Source organism: Hylaeus anthracinus, unplaced genomic scaffold, assembly GCF_026225885.1.
Source record: "Hylaeus anthracinus isolate JK02 unplaced genomic scaffold, UHH_iyHylAnth1.0_haploid 12002, whole genome shotgun sequence".
Taxonomy (NCBI): Eukaryota; Metazoa; Arthropoda; class Insecta; order Hymenoptera; family Colletidae; genus Hylaeus; species Hylaeus anthracinus.
Window position 1 is genome coordinate 3,589,351 of NW_026534349.1, and position 24,594 is coordinate 3,613,944.

Sequence of the window (24,594 nt, forward strand, 5' to 3'; positions counted from 1 at the left end):
ACGTTGTCCGGTATCGGTAACGAATTAACCTTAAACACGCAACTAATTTTTAGACGACCCATTAAACGCATTTGTTGTCGGTGATTCGGTCGAAACAAATTTCCAGGATCGAATCGCAATTTACAACAACGCGAATTCCCAAACGATAATGTTGACCATCGATTTTGATTCGAACGCTACTCCATTCGCGATCGTATTACCATGGTATGCTTATTAAAGTAATTTGATCAAATCTGCTCGTAAATCGTAGAATTCAGGAAGCAATAGTTATTAACAGGACAACGGCTGAACAAGGCGTTAGAAATTGTTGCGACGATACTCACGTCAGACAACTTTGATCATTCAGGCCCGATCTCCAGGTTGATCTCCAAACCGCAACATCCACACTGAAAAACGATAAAAATTAATTTGTTAGTAAATCGAGGAAAATCGTTGTTACGACTTTTAAATTAAACGAGCCATCGATGCTTTCAACTCCCAACGCAAGTAGAAACAGCGAGTTATAGTCGGACGGGGTAGTCGAGTCGATCCAAAGCGAGCCAAAGTGAAAAATCGATTTATCACGATATGGCTACCCGAGGAAACGTTTTAATAAACGAAACAAAGTTTGCCAATGCCACTCTCCTAACAATGGGTGTCCCGATCGATGCGATTGGAGATTCGAATTGGAAATCTGCGAATCGGAGAATGGTGTCGATTGCATCTGCGTGCGAAAAAGGTTCCCCGTCTTGGTGCCGTCTTCCCGCGGTAGAGGCAATTTGAAATTTAAATTCGTCCTAACCAAGGCGCTGACGGCGTTCTATTTAATAGACCAACGGTTGTGTCGCTAATACGTTTGTATCGAGGGCCGTATATTAATTAGTATAATAAGTCCAGGTTGCGTCGAGTTTAATGCGATGCGACGGAGAAACGGAATTAATTAGATCGGACAAGAATCGTAACGGTCGCGTTCGTACCACCGTGTAAATCGATTACAGAGCACCGCGCGTATATTTTTAATTCGCATTTATACTTCGTCACCGACGATAATATCGCTCTGTATCCCGTATTAATTAAACGAAACCTCATCGATGTATTTTCCACAGAACTCGATTACAATACACGCGAAACACCTGGCTTGTTTCAAGCGATCACCAGCCGTTTCTATAAATGCATTCACATGTACAGGGTGGGCCGCGTTTGTCGCGATCCCTCGAGCGCGTTGTATCCTTCGTTCGGCGCGTTTTCGTATCGATGAATTTTCTAACTCGTACGACATTTCGTAAGCAGTATAGCTAACTAGAGGCGGCGAGATCGTCGCGACACCCGATCAAAAATCGTCGAGAGAAGGAATTACGCTTCGACGCAGCCGAAATCGCGAGACCACGCCGATCGTTTTCCTAATTCCCCTCGGAAAGCAACAGAAATCCTCTCTTCATCCAGCGTTCTGGTTTCCACCCCCAACAGGAACTTCCTAGTACCACCTACCTCTCTGCCTCATCCTCTGGTAGAACGAAATCGTAAGCCGCTTAGCGACTTAACAGACCCGACGAAAATTCTACCCGTTCGCGGTAGTTCGTACGGAATCCTTTGGCTTGCTTCGCTCTGTTCCGATACGACTGAGGGAATAAACAAAAAAACAACGGTCTGTTGCCGAGAGATAGACCAGGCGAAATTTTTATTACACCGGGAGATAGGGATAAAGAGATTATTCCGTGGGATATAACGTTCGAAACCGAGGATCCTTGGATCACCGTACACCACGCGAGTTGAACCTAACCGCTGGACTTTTAAACGATTACGCTAGACTAAAACAACCGTGGAGAAAATTTAAACTGAACCCAGGCCTTTCCAGAAGTCGTACAAAAAATGAAAATCGAAAGGCGGAGATAAAGATATCACGTCGACGACGGAAAATTTCAGACGTGGGTCCACGGACGCGCGAGCGTCTGCTATCGAGTTCCACGTGGAAGAATGGAAATTCTCTTTATTCGTCCATGATGTCACCGGCGTGCATCAAACGCTCGCCGACCGCGTTTTCACATAATAAAGCCGACGCAGGAAACGTTCCGTGACATTCGAGAGTCTCCTGTTTCAACGCCGATATTTGCGCCCTGAAAACGCGGAAACCGTCACGTCCTATCGAGTTTCGCATACCATACAGAGCACTTTTCCCTGAGCTGTCTAGGGGATTCTCGAAACACTGGTGCGAACCAGCGAACGGAATCAATCCAACGACGTATTCGTTAATTCCGATACGGTATCGATTCCCAAAGATCCCGCTGCAGCGCGAATCGAGAATCGGAATTAGTAGCGATCGGTATCGGTAGGATGTACTCGTTGTAAAGTATCGAGGGAGATTTGTGATTTCAATGTATCGATATCTAAAGACGTTTCGGTGAACGATTCTCGTCGAACGACAATTCCGAGGGCTTGTTAGGATTGGAAAACGTTTTATTTTCGAACAGCCGAAATTCATTTTATTCCCTTATTAATAGTTGCTTGGAGCAATCGAAACTTAATATCTCCGACATAATTAAACGTTTATGATACATATATATATCATTCAGTGTTCGATTAAACATTAATAACAATTACGGTTCAGAATAAGTAATAATTCGAAACATTAATCGAGAGAAAGTTGTCAATATTTTAATATCTACTGATTGGACCAACCGAATATTAATTTCTGACAATAGTTACATTAATTATTAGCAAGACTTATTATTTAAACAATGATGGGGAATATGATTTTGTATATTAATGTTTCGCGAATTATTTACTCAATGAATTCAACGAGCGTTTAAATCGACCGTTACGCGTTTGTTGTTCGTCCTTCCCCTTCTCTACCCAAGAGAGGTACAAGCGAGCCACGACCGCAACGTAAACAAGTATGGGAGGGGCGAGAGCACATTCTTCGACGATCCTTCGGTCGATATGGATCTCGCGATCGCGCCCGTGTCTCGCGTCCGTCCTATTTTTTTTTCTTATATCGTTTCCTTCATTATCGTAGTCCGGTATTGCGTGTGATAAGTGAAGCGAGCAACTGTGTAAATGGACAGAAAGGTCGGTTGTCGTTCTCCTGGTGGATCTACATTCGAACATTGATTCCTTCTATCTCCGAGTAAAGTGTAAAGTGTGAAGTGTAAAGTGATAGGGATGGTTTCTGTGCATTTATCGTATAGAAATTTGTGCATTTATCGAGATTTTACTGTAGTAAACAAAAAGATGTTCGGTTACAATTGGCTATCAGTGCGTCACAACCAATGAAGGAATTTTCTGAGATAAAAATGTCCCGATGCAGCCGGTTCGCGATGAGTTAGTCGCGAGATATCCTGTAACTTGATTTTCAATCTCTCCAACTTTCCCTTGTAATTTTCGCAATTAAGAGTCGAATACGTTCGACGATGTCGCGTTCTCGATACCGTAGAAACTCGTTCTCTTTACGAAACGTTACTAGGAATTTTCAATTCTGACGATTCCTTCTCCACCCCGTTTGATCCGTTTGCGTCTGAACGGAATTCTGAATATTTTTCATCGTACTTGAAGAGCAATTTCTTTGGAACCCAAGGTACGATCGCTGCGTTCCATTCCGAAAGTCGACGCCGAATTATTCGGACGCTGAAGGTCGGATACGCCGCAAACGAAAAACAAATGTTATCAACTAATCGATCGGAGTAAATTAACTAACGTATAATAATCGCGAATCGTCGAGTAGAATCACGGTACTCGAGGGGCTCTTTGAACGTTCCCATTGTCGGGAAACAGAGGAGTTAAAATCGTTAGCCGGTTCACAAGACCAGAGAGAGCCATCTGCGAGGGAAAACGATGTGGACAGAGAACTTTCCGCCGCGCTCCGCGTAAACGCGCGGCCGGAAAGAAATATTTAATTAACCGGGACGCTTGAAACTCGACAATCCGCGTGTACAGGACGATGGAAAGCGGAACGGAACATACAGAGAAAAAATGTTCCGGGTGCTCGACGCGAAACGTCGATAAAAGATTCCGTTGTTCTCCAATGGAGTACCGGGAACTTGTTGAAGCGGACACGAGACTCTCCGAGCGATACAGCGGCGTTATTATGCGAAAATTCCTGGTTCAGCGATGAGATTGATGCGCGTATGAAATAAATATTTGCAATTTCCCTCCGTCGCTCCTCGTGGCGTATGTGGAAAGGGCGGGGGCTGGGGCACCGTTGCGAAAGAATACCAAGAATTCCCAGCTCCCCCTGAAACTTTCGCGTCCGCGATACAAGCGTGACAACGTTATTCTTGGGGCGAAACTTCCCCTTATTTGAATTTCAAAACTTTCGACTCGGCCGCGCGGCGAGAATCTACCCTCCGGAGAAAAAGTTCCTCGAACGAACCGCGTCGGATGACTCGAATTGAAACGCGCGCACCGGCCCCGTACACAGCGGTGCTGAAATACTTTGGGATTCCACTGACTTCTGGCGGATCCTTTCGTTCGCGAATATCTACCCCCTCCTCGGTCCTGTAACTTCACCGATGAAATTTGTCTCATATTTCGCCAGATGTACTTGTTGTGCGGCGGAAAGTCTTATCGAAGGGTGAAACTCCTTGAAACGGAGAGTCCTTCTCCGATGTAAAGCGATACGAGCGTCGACGGAACTGAGAAGCGTTCCGATACTATCCGTGGCTTTACGTTTCAAATTGGTGCTCTCGTGATCGATCCTTCTCGAAGAAGAGATTATACGAAGTGTCGTGCGGCGCGAATACCTTCTGCGTCGGCGTCTCGGTAAATCGAAGCTATCAATTTAAAACCACACGAAAATATCCACTCGAAAAATTCGTCTGTTTACTTTACCGCGAACTTGTTAACAATTCTCTAAATTTTACGTACAGCACATTTTCAGCGCGCTACGTCCATTAAGGTTCCGCTCAAAGGAAGTCTGGACGTCTGCTAACAAGCGCGCTCGTAGGGAAACACATTTTTCGGATTTCACGTTTATTACCTCGCCTTTATGACACAGTGTAACGTACGATACACGGTTCTCCTCTTACTTCCTTCAATTCTTTTCGCTGACATTTCACCGTGCTCTTTCCGGCGTCTTCTCCTTGATATTCCTCCTCGGTTGTCTTCTCATGAATTATACGCCCTGCCCGGACGATCGAGTTCGCCATCTTTGAGACACACAAACGGGGACCCGCATCTTGTTTCACTTTACGTCGAAATCGAAACGGGTTTCGCCTGGCAAGTGTCGCGAATATACGACTTTCTCGGTATCTAATATTCACTAAGAATGGAAGAAATAGGTGGCACGATTCTGGAGCGACTTTATTCGACACGCTCGACCGCGATCTCGTGAAATATTGCGACCCCTTATTCCTTTATAGATGTCTCGAAAAATATCGGAAGGAAACGTGTTACGCCGTGAACCTGCAACCCTCGTTCGAGTTATCGAAAATTCTTTACGATTCGGTCCTTCTAACTCGATTTCCTTTTAAACGAACCGCGTTGCTCGTGTTGTTACAAATAATCCGCGAATAAATTTGTCGGATGAATTCGTCGCGAAATTGATCGCTGATACCTTCAAGAAAAATATAACAGATTCGTCACCGTTCGCCGAAAACATCCTGCCATTTGTCCAGATTCCGAACAATGTCGCGCTAGTTCCGTTCGGCAAACCGTAAGCTCGACGATTAGTTTCCGCAGCCGTTGAAATTATTCAAAGTTCGATTACGATGAAATCTTGCGTTGGTCACAGTCAACCGTAACTAAATAAAACAAAAGGATACGCGCACCGAGCGGTAAGAAAATAAAAATCGATATAAAAGCGTATTATCGCGTTTACCCGCGCGGTTTTAATTCTCTCGTTGAAACGGAAAAAAACGTGAGAAAGAATTGAGAGGATTCCAAAGTAATTGGACGACAGTCAATTTTTTCAAGATTGAATTGTTCACCCTCGCTTTTAGTGGAGGAACGAAAGGGATACCGTTGACGTCGCATTTGTGGTTGGAAGATTCGTAGGCTAAAATGCAATCTGAATTCCAGCCACGCCACACAAAAGGGCACGTGAAACTTTGAAATATTTCAACGGGAAAAGAGCAAGTGCTAAACAAGATCCAGAGAGATTCTCCGGCGCATCAAAAAGTCGGATTCACTTTAAAAAATGCATTTTCTGTGTACATCTGGCGTGACTTTCCTGCGCTGTTCTTGCGGAAGGCTTTTCACGCCGCGTCTCCAGTTGAATTCGTTATGAGAGACAATGTAACGTTAACATTTTATTAAATTACACCGTAAGCGGCAGACTTCGGTAACAATTTGCTCGTACGTTCTTGGTACTTGACTTTGAGGCGTTACGATAAAACAGCAGTATGCTGTTGCGATATGCTTTTGTCAAATTTAAACAACGTATCGAGAGGTTAATAATTCATGATGAAATTAATCCAAATAGAGAATTACGTGAATATTCTATTGGGAAATTAACCCCAAGCAAAAGAATACATGAATATCTGATTGGAAAATTGATTCAAGTAGAAAGCATATTACTGTATTATCGTAAAATTAATTCGATAACACATTACGCGTTATTATCGTTAAGTGTATAGGCAGACGAATGATCAACGAACAACTGATCTTCGCCTGGTGTTTCTCTAACGAGGTCTGACCAATCGGGCTCGCGCGCGATCGTAATTCGCTAATTACAAATTATTAAGTAAACTGTGCCGGAAATCGGGACGCGGGCATTAGCGTTGAACAGTAAACAGATGAGTGGACGGTGACAATTATTGACGATAAATTTGGCTCGACCACCCACGTTGTCGTGCAACGCGACCGTTATCGGCCCTGGGACCTGGATAACAGATTTTGCACACGGTCGCGATACCGAGCTGCTGCCAAATAGAGGACGTTCCAGTAATTGTCATTAACTGTTTATAATACTTTCACCATCCCGTCGCGTCGCTTCCGGAAGATACGATCTTCGAGCTCAGAACTATGCGTTAACGTTTCTGAAATTTGTGTTTTCATTAGTTTCATTCTGTTGCGAAAGTAATCCAGGTAGAACATGAATTAACATTTCATCGCGAGTCAATTTTTATCAAGCAATTATACAAATGCTGAATTTCATTTTTTATTCCGAGGATAAAACGTTCAAGTACCGGGAGACCGGAGAATATAGGTCGAGTTGAGAACAATATTTAGGCAGAGTTTAAGAGAGGTATCAAGAAGTAAGATAGAAGTAGCGTAGTAGGAAATGAAAATTAAGAGTGGAAATGAAACGAAAAAGTATAGAGTCAACGTTGAACGAGAAGGTAAAAGAATTGGAAAGACAAAAGCTGAAACATAGTACGGAGGACAGTGAAGTAAAAACGAAAGAAAGGGACTTAAAAAACTACAAAGTGCAAGAATCTCCAGTCGCTTGAATAAAGCGAATTTTATCAAGTATTTAAGTATCGGTACCGATAAACAGAAAAATGAATAGTGTAAAGAACGCATATCGATTTTCATGACGAGAATATTTTTCATATTACCGAAGACAGTGATTTCAACTCCGTTCGTTAATTTCATCGAGATGAAACACGCGATACGTATTAATATCGGACGATACATCGATAAACAACGCAGGTCCGTATCGTAATGATTACCGAAATGAATATTTAAACTTCGAGGAAACGAGATGCAATATTTACTCGTTCGCGAAACGAGGATAACTTTTTAACCGAATAACGATCATATTCCAAGTCGATACAAGGGCTCAATCTTTCTCGAGAAAATAGGAATAGGTCCGGATAGACTTTGACATCGACTTCGCGCAGACAGATGGAAGATCCGATCCAGGTTGTATGAAAACAGAGAGGGAAAACACGGCGTCTCCAGGGAAAACGAGACTGTTTTCACGGCCGACGAGAACCAATAGTCGAGCCGTGACGTTGGCTTCGTTCGTCGGGAACAAGTTTGCGAAAGCCTGAAATCTTTCTCTCGTCATCTTCGTTCGTCGACGCGGAAACGCGCAGGCTTCCCAACGCTGCGGAATCGAACGCACCTCCGATAAGGGTGATAACAAACGACCGTGACGACGATAACAAAAAGAGGAGGAAAAACATAAGGGAACGCTAACGCGACTGCACGTCGATGAGACGCGTCGCGAGGATGGGAGGATCCGCTCGTTCGCGGATTTTACAGGAACAATAAAATATTTCGCGTCGAACAATGGATCGTCGTGGAATTTTATATAAAATTTACAGCGACGCGGAACGAACGCTCGTACACACGGTGAAAGAGACACAGTTGTCTGGAAAAGGTTTCGAGAGACTATTCGACAATCTTCGTTCGACTTTTTGAATAATAATAAAAATGGAAGTAACGGGTTCTTGTTACGCTGAAACGACGAAGGAGAAAAAATTTGAAAAATTACGATCGCTTCGGGTAGCACGTTTTCGAATGCTACGCAATTTCCAAGGAGCATGGAGTGCTAATTGCGACCTACTTAACTTCAAAGGACGGGAACATCCGCTGCAAACGAACTTTGAAAAACTTCCTCCACAGAAAAATCGGGATTATTAACTCTCGACTCACAGAGAGTACAAATATTACCAGGAGTTTGTAAACGAACGGGAACACTTGAAACAGTCGAGTATCGTTATAACAGTTTTGTGACAGACAGTTTTCAACGAGGATTTCGCGATTCTCGGCCGTGAAAAAGAAAATATCCCCACGGGGTTACACCATCGTCGTTAGCGTGGACGAAAATAACTTATTAACGGTAGAAATATTCTGTAAACCTTTAACGTGGTCCGCGAAAGACGTTTAAAAGTTGCCGCAAAGTTTCCCGAAGAAGTACCCGAACGAATTAAAGTTTTCTACAGGACCCTGCAAAGACGATCGTGAAACGCGAAAAATAAGTGTCGGTAAGTACAAATATTTACTGCCCGTAATAATCCTGAAATTGCTACATTAAAAGTCTCGCTGAGTCGTTCTACGCTTTTCTCTCGGATCCCAAAATTAACTCGAGTCTTTGCTTTAAAACGGGATCCTGAGTAAAATGGAAAATTAAAATTCGCCGCGAAAGCAGAGCTTATCGTGTCGCTGTTCCTTTTCCTGTCCGTTCTAAAAACGTATCTTACAAGAAAAAAGCGTAAAAGCACCGTACTCGTTCGTAATTTGCATGCAGAGCCAGTTTATAATTTACACATCTCGCGCGGTTCTAATTTCGAAATGAGAATATTGTTTTGCGAATTAATCGGCCAATGTGGGAGCGAAAAATTCGTAAGGATGTTGACGGAAATTTGGAAACTTACGCGTATATGCTACGAGTTATGGCTACACTTTATGAAACACCCTGTCCATCTACTATGTTTTTTCCTCCCGCATTGGTCGTTTTATTCAGGATGAATGTGAATATAGTGCAGCCGACTGGAAGACATTTATTACGGTTGATATATGTATGTATGCCTGAGTGTATGAATTTTTTGGCCAAGAAAGTTTCGCTACCTCTTGAAAATTCTTCAAAATTATATTAAAAACGATAGTAGAGTATTCGGATACTTTTCCTTGGGAAATGTGTTCGATGGCGCGTCGTGTGAAAAAATTGTATTTCACATTTTCTCGTAATATTTCATTCCCGAGTTAAAAGAAAGCGACGCTTGATACCCAAAGGTCCCCATCGAGCTCCATTTATTTTTTTGGTGTCACCTGGTGCTACCAAAAAGGGACAGACGGGACGAAGATCCACCGTCGAGTTAACAATACTCCGGCTCGCCCTAAAACGCTCGCCACGCGCGTCGTCCTTTATCATCGCGAGCACAATCGCAGACATCGCGGGGCGAGTCTGAATTGTCATTCATGAACTCGCCTCGAGAATCGCGGGAACCTACTTTCCCCGTTCTGCCGCGTTATTCCTACGGCTTGGAAAGAAGTATCCAGCTCTTTTTCCCTTACCCTGTCGGAAGTTCCGCGCGGAAAGATTAATTAAAAGAGGAGAACGACTGGGAAAACAGTTTACACTCGACGAAAGGGACATTGAAGTTCTCAACTGCATCGCAATTTACGTATTCCTGCGTTCCCGTTTCAACGTTCCTCGCTCGTTGCGCGTTTCTTCTTTCCTTTCGTCGTCCGTTGGTCACGAGTTCTCCCCCGAACTTCGTACTTTGTTGCTCGGTCCTGTTCCCTTTTAAAGTAAACGCGAACGTCCAACCCCGCTAGCCTCTCCTTCGTTCGTTCGTTTTATTTCGGAAACTTTGCCACGCGACTTTCTAATCTTTTCTCGTCTTTGAGCTCCCAGTCAGTTCGCGATCTGCGTTTGTCGAGGCTTCCGTCGATAATTAGGGGAAAAACGAACGAGAATAAGGTCACCGGTAACGAACGTATAAATACGCGAGACGTTTTCGTTGACTTCTTTCTGTTTTCCTTCCTGCGCTTCGTTTCGTCTGCCCTCTTTTTTCGCGCCAACTTTTAACGATGGAACTTGCCGACTCGTACTTGTTAACGGTTTTTTAATCTATCACAAAGACTACGACGAGGCCGCGAGTTTCGAACGTTTTGAATGCTACCTGAACGTGACACAGATTTTTCATAAAAACGGAAACCGAATCGCGTACGTGGATACCGACGGACAAACGAACCATTCGTAATCTCCACGCGGAGTCCTATAAAGTTGTTCCAGATCTGCAATTGATTGATTCGAAAATGTTGTGGCTTGTGCAAGTGACGGCTCAATAATGAGTCTGTCAGCGAACGACAGATCCGCGTTGGTCGTGACTCGATATTGGCAAATTATTTTTCCAACTGACAATGGCCATAATTTATTAGACCGAATCGTCACCGAGGTGACACCTCGGAACAAGAATTTTTAATCTATCGTGTAAACGCGATAAATAGCGTTACTAACATTAGGCTCGCAGATATATTAGATTCTTCCTAAATTTGCGAACGCGACGCTTTCACGTATTTGAAAAACTCGAAGCTTTTCGCCTGCCGCGCTGCGGATTCGCAAAACACACGGTCCGTGTTTTTTTATATTTCGAAGCATTTAAGTGATGACAAAAATTGTATAGACGACGGCATCGTTCCATGACGATATCCCATATTTTATCCTCGTTGTGCACGAAATAAAAGAGAATCGAGATTAGCCTGGCAATTTTCAATTTTTAATTCAAGAGAAATAGATAGAACTTTGATTTACGTGCGACAACGATCAGCTGTTGCGAATCGTTTATGTATCGCGTTATCCGTTGCAATTTATCCGTGAAATCCGTTTCTCCCTGGTTTCAGAGGGTGCAAAAAGTCCAACGAGAGCGCACCGGCGAAAGTAGGCTTTCGGATTATGGGAGATTATTCAGAGTAGAGACATTTCCAGAATGCAACGTCGATGCGCAGGATCTAGCAATAAACTGTGTAGCCGCCCGCTGGAAACGATTCGATTTTGTGCTCGCGCGAGCATGATTTTCGCGCCGCTATAGGGACGTCACCATAACACGCGTCAATTATGTCTGCAAGATACTCTCGACGAGAATCGTTCAGGCTCTGCAAACTTTCAAAGCTAGGCAGCCGTCGGCGAATACAAACATTTGTTCGTCGAGTAATTCACGTTCATTTGGTGTTTATATCAAACTAGGAAACCGAAAGAACTTTCTTTCCTTCTATTTTCTTTTTTTCGTAAAGGGAGATCGAAGAAACTCCGCTCGCAGCAACCTCCACGTAGTGAAGGTTCAAACTTCTACAGAATTATAGGAATAACCTTTAAAAACTTTAACTATTATTAGGAATGCTATGATTGCACAGTCTATACTTAACTTGATCGTATTCAGCCCTCTGTAAAATTATTCAGGTTAAGAGACGATTACAAATCGTTACCAAAGATGATCCAATATCACGATCGAAACATTTAAACAACGAAGAAGATTAAGCCAGCCTGTTAATCGTTTTATTTATTCGGATCCCCTGATTAATTCAATATTTGTAATTCGTGCGCGAACGAGAGATCCGAATCTCGGCGAGGATTTCGAGGATTACAAAAACTGGGAATTACTGGCGTTCTTTCGATTCAGAGAGCTGAAATAATGGCGCTTAATTATCCTTTGATTATCATATGGAACGATATTATTTCAACGAACGCGGGAGGCTTTAAATTAAATTTGTTGCCGAGAACGCGCCAGCGAATCCTTTTGAATTAACGCGTTTTTCAATTAGATGTAACGCGCGTTCCTATTTAACAATTATTGCGCATCGATAATAAATTCCCGTGAAAATGATCGGATCGCGAACAGAAGGAGTTAGGCAAACGAAAGATATACAATAAATCGAATACGACGAGGACTGCGATTAGAATCGAATGGATTGATTTTTTTATCAAATTAAGGATGAATGAACATGGAATAAATTCTTAGATTCCAAGAGATCTCATAGAGCATTCTTATGGTAGGGGCTAATGCATCTCTGACTAAGACGTTAAATTAAGGTAGAATTTCGAGCATCGAATAAATCCCTAGATACCTAGAATTCCTATAAAACATCCACGACCTAATACATATTTGATTAACTCCGCGTTAAGGGAGAATTTCAAGTACCGAATCAATGTCTAGATTCCAAAGGTTTCTACGATATCTATGTAGATTAGTATACACTTAAACGTAATCAGGATTCTAATATTTAGATTAAATTTGTGTAACGCGTAACACGTTTGCCAAATACCATGGACACCGTTCACTATACTCGGTCTTTTCAAACAACATGTTATCATCGTTATGCCAACAAGGTAATTGAATTCCTCTTGTATCGTAACGTCTGAGACACTGCTGTTGACTATTCAGAGACTGATGTGAGCGAATTAACCGACTCGATGGGGACGCGTACAACCCTACAGACGTCTTGGATACTCTATTAGAGACAGCTGTTCGATGAACATGCACATCCTCCGCGCGATATTACCTCCGAGATAATTTAAACACAATCCTATTCGCAAACCATTTCGTGCGAGGTTTTGCATCAAATACGTTTCCGATGCTTGCAAAAGACATGGGACCGCGTAACAACGGAACCGTTTGAATCTATAAGAAATTAACGTTACGTAAATGTTGAGGCAGAAAAGAAACAACAGTGTTTTGTTCTAAAGATGATTACTCCAAAGTTCGTTTACTCTAAGATAATAGCCTTCGTAGTTTTCCATTCGTTAAATGCGCTAGAGATCTCCCTTCCAGAGAGCTGTTCAGGAATTTCAACACAATTTCGATAAACGTTTCAGCGAATGCTCTGCGATAATGTCTCCCAAAGTGCACTTCGCTAGAAGCTTTGGAATGTCTTTTCTCGGAGAGCCTCTTTACGAGTGTTTATCATTCATCGGAATTTTGAACCATCCCGAATTTTAACCGGGATTTCGAAATTTTTTCGTGGCAAGAGACGAGAAACTCGGGGTTTTCGAGTACAAGAAAAAATCAAATATCGCGCGAGAATAGCGTCGGTACACGTACGAGTTTCACGCGACCGACGTATATACCGCGGCGTGCCTCGAAATTAACGGACATTGAGCGTAATTATTTCAATGGTCGTCGCGGTGGTGGGCTCTCCGTTTGACCTACATACCGTGAAAGCAACCGAACCACCCTTCCCAATCGCGTTGGATTAGCGATCGGCCTACTTAACAGCGCCGGTGAACGGCCGATTTCGATTCTCCTGTGGCCGTCAGTGATACGTTGATCGTCGAACGTAGCGAGAATTTCAACGATCGATTTCGTTCGTCCTGGGCGTTCTCGAATCATGGCACGACGAATTGCTCGTTTCGCGCTGACGGGAATGATTCCGCGCGTGTAATGAAATCGACACGTGTATATCAACTCGATTAAAAAAAAAAAAAAAAAAAAAGAACGGCGGGATATTGCTTGTTGTTAGGGAATATAAAAATTCTTCGTTACTCGCGAGAGAGCGTTTTAATTAAAAATATTTCACGGATGCCGCGATACGAGAAATAATGCTCGAGTAATCGTTGGATTTGCTCGTTCGTAGAATCCGACTCAGTGTCTATTCAGGCGAGTAGCGAGAAATCGATTAATCCATATCTCGAACATTTTCGTCCAAGCTCGCACGCCACCCGGTACAATTTCTCGTCAACTATTAGCGGGCAAACCTTTCGCGGAACGCGTTATCGGAAAAGATGATAAAGCTACGCGGCGTGGAACCTCGGCGTTTCCGTTTCCAGCCTTAATTAAAAGTCCCCGACACATCTGAGTAACGCCGTAATAAAGGTCGCGCGATATCTCGCACCTGCGAACGTTTAAATAACTGGTATTTCAACGGTGTCGGGAAAGGGTAAAAGGAATCGAGCTATTCGTCTAAGTACCACCGCGAGCGAGAAAAAAAGAAGAAACTGTTGGCGAGTACTTACCGCCCACCGCTCTAATAAGAAGCTCGGCCTGAATTCTTTCGAGCTTGCCGTTTCCGTGATATTTAAATCTCGCAAACGTACGAGCGTGTATGAAACGTATACGTATATGCACTTCTCTCTGGGCCACGTTTATCGCCTGGGAAAAGGAGAAAATTCCTATTGCGAGAAGAAGATGTTCAAAGTGACGCTAACGCGTGCCGAAAAGAAAGTGTGCCCAAAGCACCGTTAAGAAGAAAGGAAGATACGGGACCATTCGGTCGCGCGCTCCACGCAGCCACATTTCATCGTTACCATCCTCTTCAACCGATACATCGCGTATTTCTCGATTCAAATTTTTCACGCGACGTCGTTCCCTCTAATGACTCTTATGTAGGTCAGCTTTTATTAAAGCACGAGGCGGTCTCTTCGTTTTTTCCTCGCCGAATTCGCTACTCTCCCGGCGTCCGTTTTGATTTCACCGAGACCCGTTGTGCACTATCGCGGCACGGTAACATCGCATTGGCTCTTTGAATCCACTTTCTGCGGCCGCAGTGTTTTTAAATAAATCCAAAACGTGCGAAAAACGAACGGCAAATTCTCGATCGAAGTTTTCCAAATATCCGTGAAACCGTAGACCGTGACATTAATGCTACCGAAAAAGAAAGGTTCGAACGGAAAAATGGAAGCCGTACTTGGAACCAATTATTTCATGATCTCGCGAAGGGGTTGCACGAGAAATTCAAAAATATTCCAGAATTCTTCGACTTGCGTTTGGTCGGACGATCTCGGCTCGCGATGCCGTTCTTGTAATACGTCGTGCACAAAGGGTATTAGGTAATACAGAGAGGCCATTTCGAAGCTCAACAAGCAGGATCATCTTAATAGAACAGCAAGGCCACATTGTGGGCCAAGTGTGCTAGAGGCATTCGGTTGTCCACACTCAAAGGCAATGGAGACCTGAATATGGCAGGTCAGGTACCCGTACCTCGGCATCCATTGATAGAACGTTCCCAAACGGACGGCTGGTAATCTATACGGCTCGTTTGCTCGGAAGCAGGAATGACACTTGGCCACTGGCACAATGGACTACAATTGACATGCCGCGCGAGTCTTACAGATACGGAGCGTTCTTGTCGAGGAAAGACCATTTCGAGAAACTCTTTTACTACCGCATCTAACGCTATATATCAAAGATATAAAACGACGAGAAATAAAATAAACGAGAAAGAGGAAGAAGCGAAAATGTTTATTATTATTTTTACTTGGAAGCTTCTCCACGTTCCATCGAAAAGTTTCCGCGATGGAACAAAGGAGAAACAAAAATCCGGTGGACAACGCGAGTGGAAAAAAAAAACGGAATACTTCTGGTGTCCCTGCAATCGGACTGGTATCACGCGAGAACGCGAATAAAGCACCGGAGAAGGGCAAGGGGAAGGTGTCTCTTCTATATAGCCCGCAACATGGCTTCTTTTGGGCCGTAAAACGCCGCGAAAAACTGGCGTTATTATTAAAAAAGTTGTGGTTGTTATCTCGCTAGTATTCATCCATTAATTGCACGACGGTTCTCGCGGGGCTTGTTCGCGTGCACTGGCTAGGGGAGCGTAGGACAGAGGGTGCAAGGGACGGAGGACAGGGTCAGAGAAGGTCGACCTGAATCCTCCTGGTGCGCACCGGTGCAAACGAATTAATAATTCCGCGGTTATCGTGATATTGCGATGCGACCACCCCCGCTCTGGGTCCCTCGAGTGACAGCTGTTCCGAGGGAGTAGGTCAACGAACGCCCTTGCACACCGATGCATTCTGACCTCCGAGATACGCCGTGTCTGTACTCCAAAATGATTCATCCAGGGTAATTGCTTTCGCCCAAATCTCGACAAACCGAAAGCTCGAAGAGAACGTCTGGCGAATGCTCGATTTCGCCTCCTGAAGTTTCATTCCTGCTGGTACGAAATATCTGAAATGGTACAGTTCCAGGTACGAATCTCCGTCGATTCGTTAACAACGGCAACGGAGGGTGAAGAAATTACGGGGCTCGCCTCGTACGCGTTCGATCGCGTAAGGCGACGGTTGTCCTTTTCTCGACTGCGAACCGTCCCAGCGGGATCCGGTGGCGAGCGAATCGAATTTAATTACCGATGTGCAGATATTTACCTCGTACATCGGCTACCAGCAACGACAAGGGGATTGCGGGTGGAAGCGTGGAGCGACAAGCTCGTTAAAAATTTAATTTTCCACGACGACGGTCGAGCCCAGTTGCTTCGCGCACCACCGCCAAAGGTCATCCAAGATGTGTACCGACCGGATGGAATTTATTTAACGGCCGTACCGATTCCTGAACTTTCTATCGATCGCGAACCCTCCCTAGCCATCCACTTTCCGCTTCCTTCGTTCCTATCCACTTCGTCACGATTGCCTGAGATACGGTTATTCTTCGTTCTTTCGTTCCTGCTGGTTCATCGGTGGGGAGTTTTCCAAGTTGGACGGTAGCTGAATCGATGGAGGCGTTCGTAAGATGGAATCCTCGATATTGATCGAGTTAAAGAAATTTTATCAAATAAAAAGGAACGAAGACCGAGAGAACCAGTCGCGAATCGGTCTGAAAATGTAAAACCGATAAACTCGAGATGAAAGCGAAACAGCTTCTAAGAGTCGGTTATATTTTAACGCGCTCCGAGTTCGGTAATCGGTGTCGGGCTCCTTGTTTTCAACCTTCCCGTCCCTACGACCATCGTACCCTTATTAGTCGAATCCAACAATGGCAGCTTCAATTTTCATCCTTTTTCCCGTAAAAGAAGTCGAAGGTTAAAGTTATCCCCGCAAATGTAATTTTGCATTGTTTGATCAAAGTTGGCACGTTCGTAAACTTTCGCGAACTTTCGAACTGCTGACTTCGATTGTTTTCCCAAACTTCCAAGGGAACGTTGACCCGTCGTTCTCCGTTATTTTCAGTAATCTTATAATTCTCGACGGAAGGACGGAATAGTGCTGACGATCACGGACAAGGAAACGATTCCAGTATATTCGCGAATTTAACTCTCGAACTTTTTCGGAGACAGGGCCAACTTTCTCCATCATCGTCGGATCTCACGAATGGAACTGTGACTTCGTTTGATTCCTTCTTCGAGCTTTAGTTTTTAGATAGCAACATTTGCGAATCGGCGAGCCCCCGACACGCGAGCCGAACGGTCTTCGAGTGGCGTCGCGGCGCACCAACGGATGTCGTTAATTTCATTAAGTTGTAACCAACGGGTAACGAGTGCTTATAAGTAACGAGATCCTCTCGAGTTCGCCACCAGCGCGTCGAATTTACATTTCTACCCTGTCGCGATTTCATTTGCATTTCGCCGCGCTCCTATTACCGATTTCGTAACGACCGAAAAACGACGACCGTCACCGGGTGTCCTTTTTTTCTCCCCCGCCCTCGCAGTCGAGCCAGACCGTAATCACAATTATCCGGGCACGGTCGCGCGGAGAACCGGAAAAATCGAAGGGTTTCAACCCCCTCCCTCCCGTCTTTACTCGTTAACCCCCCTGGCTAAGTACGCGGATGGAGGCAGACCAGACTGTTAAAGAGTCCACTCTTTCGTTGCGAACCAAATTTGTCGCGAGAAGCATACCTCCTGGTGAATTAAGAACGAGAAAACAAACAGTCCGAGGATTTGGTCGTTTGTATCGAAAGTTTACGTCGAAAGATTTACGCCTCGCTCGAAAATCGATTCAACGCCGTAACCTTTGAAATGCATCATCCGGCTTCGTGGTAACTCTGTTTGAATATCCCCTCGCAGAATACGTCGGTGAATCGCTTTCGAATCAATTACATCAAGATTTCCCGGAGCTTCGGTGCAAACAAGGCACCGCATGAAAACTTGAAAAGTATTTCACCTCATGGAACTCGACCGCTAAGGCGAGTAATGAAGTACCCGGTATCCCGCCGGGAGTCAACAAAGTTTCATTAAAGCGGAAGTAGCTCAACCTGGTACGTTCCCTCATAAATGAGTATCTTCATGTATGTAACTTAAATCGATTTCCGTCGAGTTCCCGCGACTACGTCCACGAAGTTTAATTCCCGTCGTCTCTAATTATTCTGATGCGCCGCGGGACACTTTTGTTTAACTTTACTTGCTGACGAACGAATAGAGCCACTTCTCGCGCCGCTGTTCCGCTATCGGATTTCTCGAAGCGACCACGGATCCTTTGTGTTCCGATTCCTCTAATTTTTACGCAAACCAGCGCATCCATCGCGGATCTCGCTCTGCGTATTGGTACGCCTTTCATCGCGATTGCGACAATTTACGTTTGCCGTCGGGGTCGCAAAGGCGCGAGCTCCGTTTACTTTCTCGAAGCAAGAATAATAGGGGCGAACGGGTCGCGTAGTTCGCCCCCTTAAAAGCTAGATATTTCCCGAGTTACGGACAAGCCTGGGTAAACGACGTCCCCCAACGAAGGCGGTAGACTTTTGTAAACTGGAAAATCAGTCTTCCTCGACGTCTCATTTTCCCTCGTCAAGCGGACGGGGTCCAAGAACGTCGGTTCCCCGACTCCTCCGACAGCTGCCGCGTGCATCATTGACTGCCTTACACGCGAACAACAGGGTAACCCGATATACCGGCGCCGTCGGTGAACGCGATCGAAGAAAATCCTGCGTGACTGGGCGAGAGGATTTAACGACCCCCCTCCCCTCCCCCCCCCCTCCTCTTCCCGTTTATATCGTGCCTCCGTTAGCTGGCTAGGGCACAATCCAATTTTTTCACCCCTCGCCCCGCCTCGCCCCCGTCCCAAGCTCCCCGACCCGTCCACCGTAATGCAGCCAGCCCACCCTTTCATTCCGTCTCTTGCCACCTTGATCCTCACGGCGGAGGCAATTACCTATGCAAAGAGGCGAAAAAGTAACGACCGACTAGACGCATCGACGCGATCCACTGCCACCTGGGAACGCCCGTCAGAACGACGCCGTTCCGAGCCAACCGGCAGTTTAAGCTCGTTGTCTTCCACCCCCTTGGCGAGGATCTGCTGGTCTGGCCTCGGACGAGCTGAAACGACGGGGGGAAAAAAATGGATAAAAATATCGACTACCAGAGGGGGGACCGTCTCTGATAAGCTTCCACGTTAATGCCGGTAATCCGGGACTTCTTGGAGGGACGCGACCATCGCCGCGTTTTAAAGGGATTTCGTTCGGAAATGAATTATTCCGACGACCTAGCTGGGAACCGGCTCGACGTTTTTATCTTTATTTCGTTTTTCTTTTCTTTTTTTCTTCTCGTTTCCTCGACGATTCCGAAGCACGAAAGCTTCCGGTTTTTGGTTTACGGAGATTTTCGTGCGAGAGGGATATCTGCGAGCGGCCAGGTGGACAGGCCGATGCTTTGGTTTGCATGGTTGAAGCTCCGATTAAAAGTTGGATACTTTAACAGGAATAGAAGAAGGAGCGTAAGTAAAAGTATCGGTTAATGGTCAGACGCTAACCAAATCGTGAGCGCGCGCGTGACCGAAAAGTTTTTCGAATCGATCTTCTTGAAAATGGAGTCGAATAAATTCTATCGACAACAACCACCGTAATTTCATCGAGCGATACTACGACAGACGAAGTATTTCTCTGGATACGCGCGGTTCGCGGACAAAGTTTCTCGCAAAATAGACGCATTAAGAAGTTGAAGCCGTGGAACCATTAAAGTTCGTCCGACGAAAGCATGGGACGGAGTTACTCTTAAGGTTTCTTCTTACTTTTCTATTGCACGCAAGGGTGGCATAAGCTAACGGCCATTGTAATCCGTGTTTGGCCGTACATCGGCCCGTGGCTCGAATGTCTTACTGCTCCCGCAGCTGGGCTAAGCTTAAAGGACCAGAGGGAACAGCTAGTGCCCGATGTTTCTCCGACTTCCAATCGGATACGCTCGCTGGTTACTGCGAACCTCTAATCCTAATGGCTGATTTTCGAATCCCACGCCGATACAGGAATTGGATATCGATGCTCGGATGAAAATGGAATAAACGACCACGGAAAAAGCAGGAATATTCGTATCTTCTTCTCTTCTCTACTCTTCTTTAATCGCCTGCAATCCGAGGCAGTTCCGTACAATCGAGAGGGTTCGAAATACTTCGAGAAACGGATTTGCCTTGGAGTGTTATGCTTGCGTCTCGTCAGAAATAAAATCGAACGTAACGACTCGAGGGAATGGAACGAAGACACAGAGAGCGAGGGACTGAACTTCTCGATTATTCTTAAAGGGTTGAAGTTGTAGAATGCTCCGTTCATCGCGCGAGTGGAAATTGTGATTAGACGCTTACGGGGAGCAAGCTGGAAGCGGATACGCGCTTTTTTACGAGTTGGAACTTAAATTACACGTCTCAAAGGGCTGATTAAGACGCTCTGCTTCTTTTTTTTTCCTTTTCTCGAGTAACATCCAGAAGGTTCTACGTACGATCTTAACCGCCGATATTCGTTTTCTATCGTCGAAAATTTATCGATCCGCGACACCGAGTCGTCCACGACTTGGAATTGGAATTTCTTCGAAACTGGTTCACGTCACCGTTCTGTTTGTTCGTTTCTTGAGAGGACGTCGGCAAAAAGGGATGGGACAAGAGCGAGGGGGGAAGGCAGAGGGTACGAAAGAAACCGCGGAAACGGAATCGAATCCGGTTTGGGCCCTTCGCGACGATAGTCGTCTCTCGATCCCTCGAGGCGGTGCTTAATTGGATCGAATCGGGTCGAAGCAGCAAACGAGAGAGGAGGGCAGAGTCGTCGCCGATGTGCTCGTTTCGCGTCTTAAATTTCAATTACTCCGAGGCATCGGCCGAGGGCGGGGCGGGTCGAAACGTCGAGCAATTTACCGCTGATAGGACGGCGACGTCGTTTCCGCTGACTGACCGCAATTAATTAATGTCGTCACCCGACGGAGGAACCCGCGTGCACGGAACACGTTTATTGGCCAGCCTTGTTCTGTTTACTGTATTTAGCGTCGCTCGATAGAACCGTTCCCAGGGTTTGTTGTCGTTGCCCTCGGCGCGTCAGGTGTCGACGCTCGAATCGTCGATCCTTCCCTGATCCGTTGCACCTAATCGCGGAAACTCCATTACCTAGCATAATTATAGCGCCGTTCGAGTTTGAAACAATTTCGGTTGCTCGAAGAGGAAACACAAACGGCACTCTTGTAATTATAACGCATCGTTGAGCGATTAACTTCGACAAAACTGTGGCTAGTTTTCGCGTTATGCTAACAGACGCTCGGGGTACGTTCAGTCTAGCAATCCCGGAAATACTTCCAGGAGTGTTTACACGACCTATGCAAACCCATCGGTATCGCTACAGTTGGAAAATTGAACTCGAGCCGTTAACGCGCGTAGACGCGAAGCAGCTGTGAAACGTGAACAAATTATTAGAAATAATTAGTTGCATCGTAAATATGGTAATTCATGGAAACGGAGAACTAGAAACGATATCGCGCTGGTTGACCATCGACGAGCGGTTAATCTTCCAAAGGATTGAAACGGCGGTAATATTTTGCCTTTCTCGTAACGGAGTTCACTAAAAAGAATGTTCGATCGACTGGAGAGACGGCAAGGTCCTCTTTTCGTTTCTAATCAAGGAATTACATCGTCTTCGACGATCGCCTCGTTCGGGGCTAATGTCGGCGAACGCAGTCGAACATTCCGTCGGTTTAATTTCGTCTCGTTTTGGCCAGGATCTTGCTACGATCTTGTTCCTCGAAGGAACGAACAAGGACACGGTAGTTACATAAACGTCTCCTCCATTAATCTCTCGGGCCATGGAATTAGATTAAATCTGCGGGCTCTCGATCCCTGCTATTAGAATCGGAGAAACGATCGCTTCTCAACGAACGATACCGAATAATTTGCAGAACAAATCTCGACGCGTTACAAATAACGGCTAACCAGCAATTTCATCGATGCGTTTATCCTATTGAAGCTTCGTAAAAGAATCTCGTATTTCCGAAATTCTGTTCCGCGAGTTACAAACATAGCCTTAGCTCTTTCTTTTTCCTGTTTAACCTCTTCCCAAGTTCCAGATTCTTCAATCCCACAGTGATTTCTCAGTTCCAGAAAGTTTATCCGTTTTTCGGCCGAGGAAGCATACCTTAAACCATGACTCGGCGCGAACTTTGAACTTCCACAACTCGAAATGGATCCGTAATGAACTTCGAAGAGGAAAGACCGACTACAAGCACGAAGTTAGCTCTCGCATATCCATCAGCATCGAAGACAAACTCGTTACATGAAGTAAAGCATGAATGAAAAGCTCGCGTCTCCTCTCCGTGCTCGATTGCGACTACAACCGACAGAGAAAACGTGAATACGCCAACCTGGAGGGTTGTTTAGTTTACTACCCGAGAGGAAACTAATGAAACGTCATAGACGGCTACGTCGCTCATCCCATGCGCGTCCCGGCTCGTTTCCTGACCTAGCCACGTCGCGGGAGAGCATTTTAATTGGACTCGTTGAAACCGACGCGACACAATGCTTCGACGGTATCTATTATTCTTTATTGTTCAATTCTCGGTTATTAGACTCGCGCACGGCCCTTTTTCTTTTACCCGTGTCACCGCGAATTAAACGATGCCGCGGAATTTCTGACGCACCGCGGAACGCCGCCGCCCTTGGGAATAAATTCTACGAAGCCAGTTCGCTTTGATTTCTCCACTTCGCCACCAACGCGATTTTATGGACAAATTTCTGAACGTATCGCATCAAGAGTAATCATCTCGTTTTAAAACCGTTTGAAAATTAAGAGACACGTAACCTCGAGCAGCCAATTTATTCCGCCTGTGTCGACATTTTTCGTGCCGCTGCGATGTCAAGAGAAGCATCCGACTCCAAAATTATGTCGGCTATAGACTTCCTCGCGAGAGCGTATTTTAATTGGACTCGTTGAAACCGACGCGGCGCGATGCTTGTGCGGCATCCATTATTCTCGATTGTTCAATTGTTAGTTATTAGCGTCGCGCGCGGCTCTTTTTCTTCTGTCCCTGTCACCGTGAATTAAACAATACCGTGAAATCTCTGGCGAACCGCGAAACGCCACGCTGAAAATGAACTCTGCGGAGTTCGTTTTTTCGACTATTCGACCAACTCTCTGCAATTGGACAATCGAAAGCTCAAACTTTCGGGTAACGCGTTCCGCGAACATAATTCGTATAAAAAATAGAAATTATGACGCAACCAATTCGCCGGGATAAAACGAAACAACGAAGGAGATTTTTACCGTTTACTTTCTATAACCGATCGTCGACCATCCCTTTGTTTATACACGCTCGTTAATTCTTCCGCGTTCTCCAGCGGCCGAAAGAGTACCGAGGCAAAATTCCTAACGACAAAACACCCAGATGAGACTTCGTGGGACAGCGCGGACGCAAGAGGAAACCGCAGAAAACGAGTCATTAGGGGAACAATGGCTATCGCAAATTTTCTTTTTTCTTCCGCGGCTATTGTCCGGCTGACGCAAACACTTTTTCCACCGTGTACACGCTTATATCCGTTCCTCTATTTATACAGGCAACCCGGTTAGCCGTAAAAAAAACGTTTACAAGACGACGGCTAGCCGACGGAATCCTTTACCGGTCGAACGCATATAATTAACGCATGTAATACCGTCGAGAGGCTAGCGAAACGAATTTTTCGCCGTGACTTTTCATCGATACGAGAAGACGGTAAAAATGGCGAAAAGAGAGAAATCGAATTAGAAATGAGGGGACGAGAAAGGGAAGCCACGAGGAGGCTGCGCTTCCGACGAATGAAAGATAATATAATTACGAGACACTGAAATCACGTTTCGAGGAATCGAATTTGCGACCCCGACGAATCAGCCAAACCACCGATTCGCGATACTCGCTCGACTTGAAATTTCTTCTCTAGCCAGCCGAGGCTGATAATTCGCTCTCGATCTTTCCTCGTGGTCGCGATTTACGTGTCGATTGATTTACAGTAGATCGTCGAAACTAAACGACGGGGAACTCTTTTCACCGGCCTCTAGGTTCGATCACCTAGAATCTAGACGCATGGTAAACAGATGTCGTATTCACAACGACGCGACGGGCCTCGGGTAAGAACGCGAATATAAAATCGACGAAGCCATTCTCGGACGAAACAGCCGTCACGATTATTTCACCGTGTCGATACGCGACGGACGATTATAGCTAGCCAAGTTCGAGCTTACTCAGCGAGCGATGAAACGACGAAAGAAATCAATTCGCTGGCTCATCGAACCATGAACGCCAACTGAATTTCCAACGAATCATCGGCCGGATCCCGCGAGTTTGCCGCTGCCAAACACCGCTGTCTCATTC

At 45.3% G+C, this 24,594-nt stretch overlaps 1 protein-coding gene across 2 annotated transcripts in view; it reads right to left on the reverse strand.

Moving 5' to 3' along the window:
• Positions 1 to 24,594, reverse strand: part of LOC128891529 (cell adhesion molecule Dscam2) — a 140,330-nt gene that overhangs the window by 99,147 nt on the left and 16,589 nt on the right. For both annotated transcript variants that reach the window (XM_054151074.1, XM_054151073.1), the window contains exon 2: positions 324 to 386. The gene's annotated coding sequence lies outside the window, so the exon portion shown is untranslated. The remainder of the gene's footprint in view (positions 1 to 323; positions 387 to 24,594) is intronic.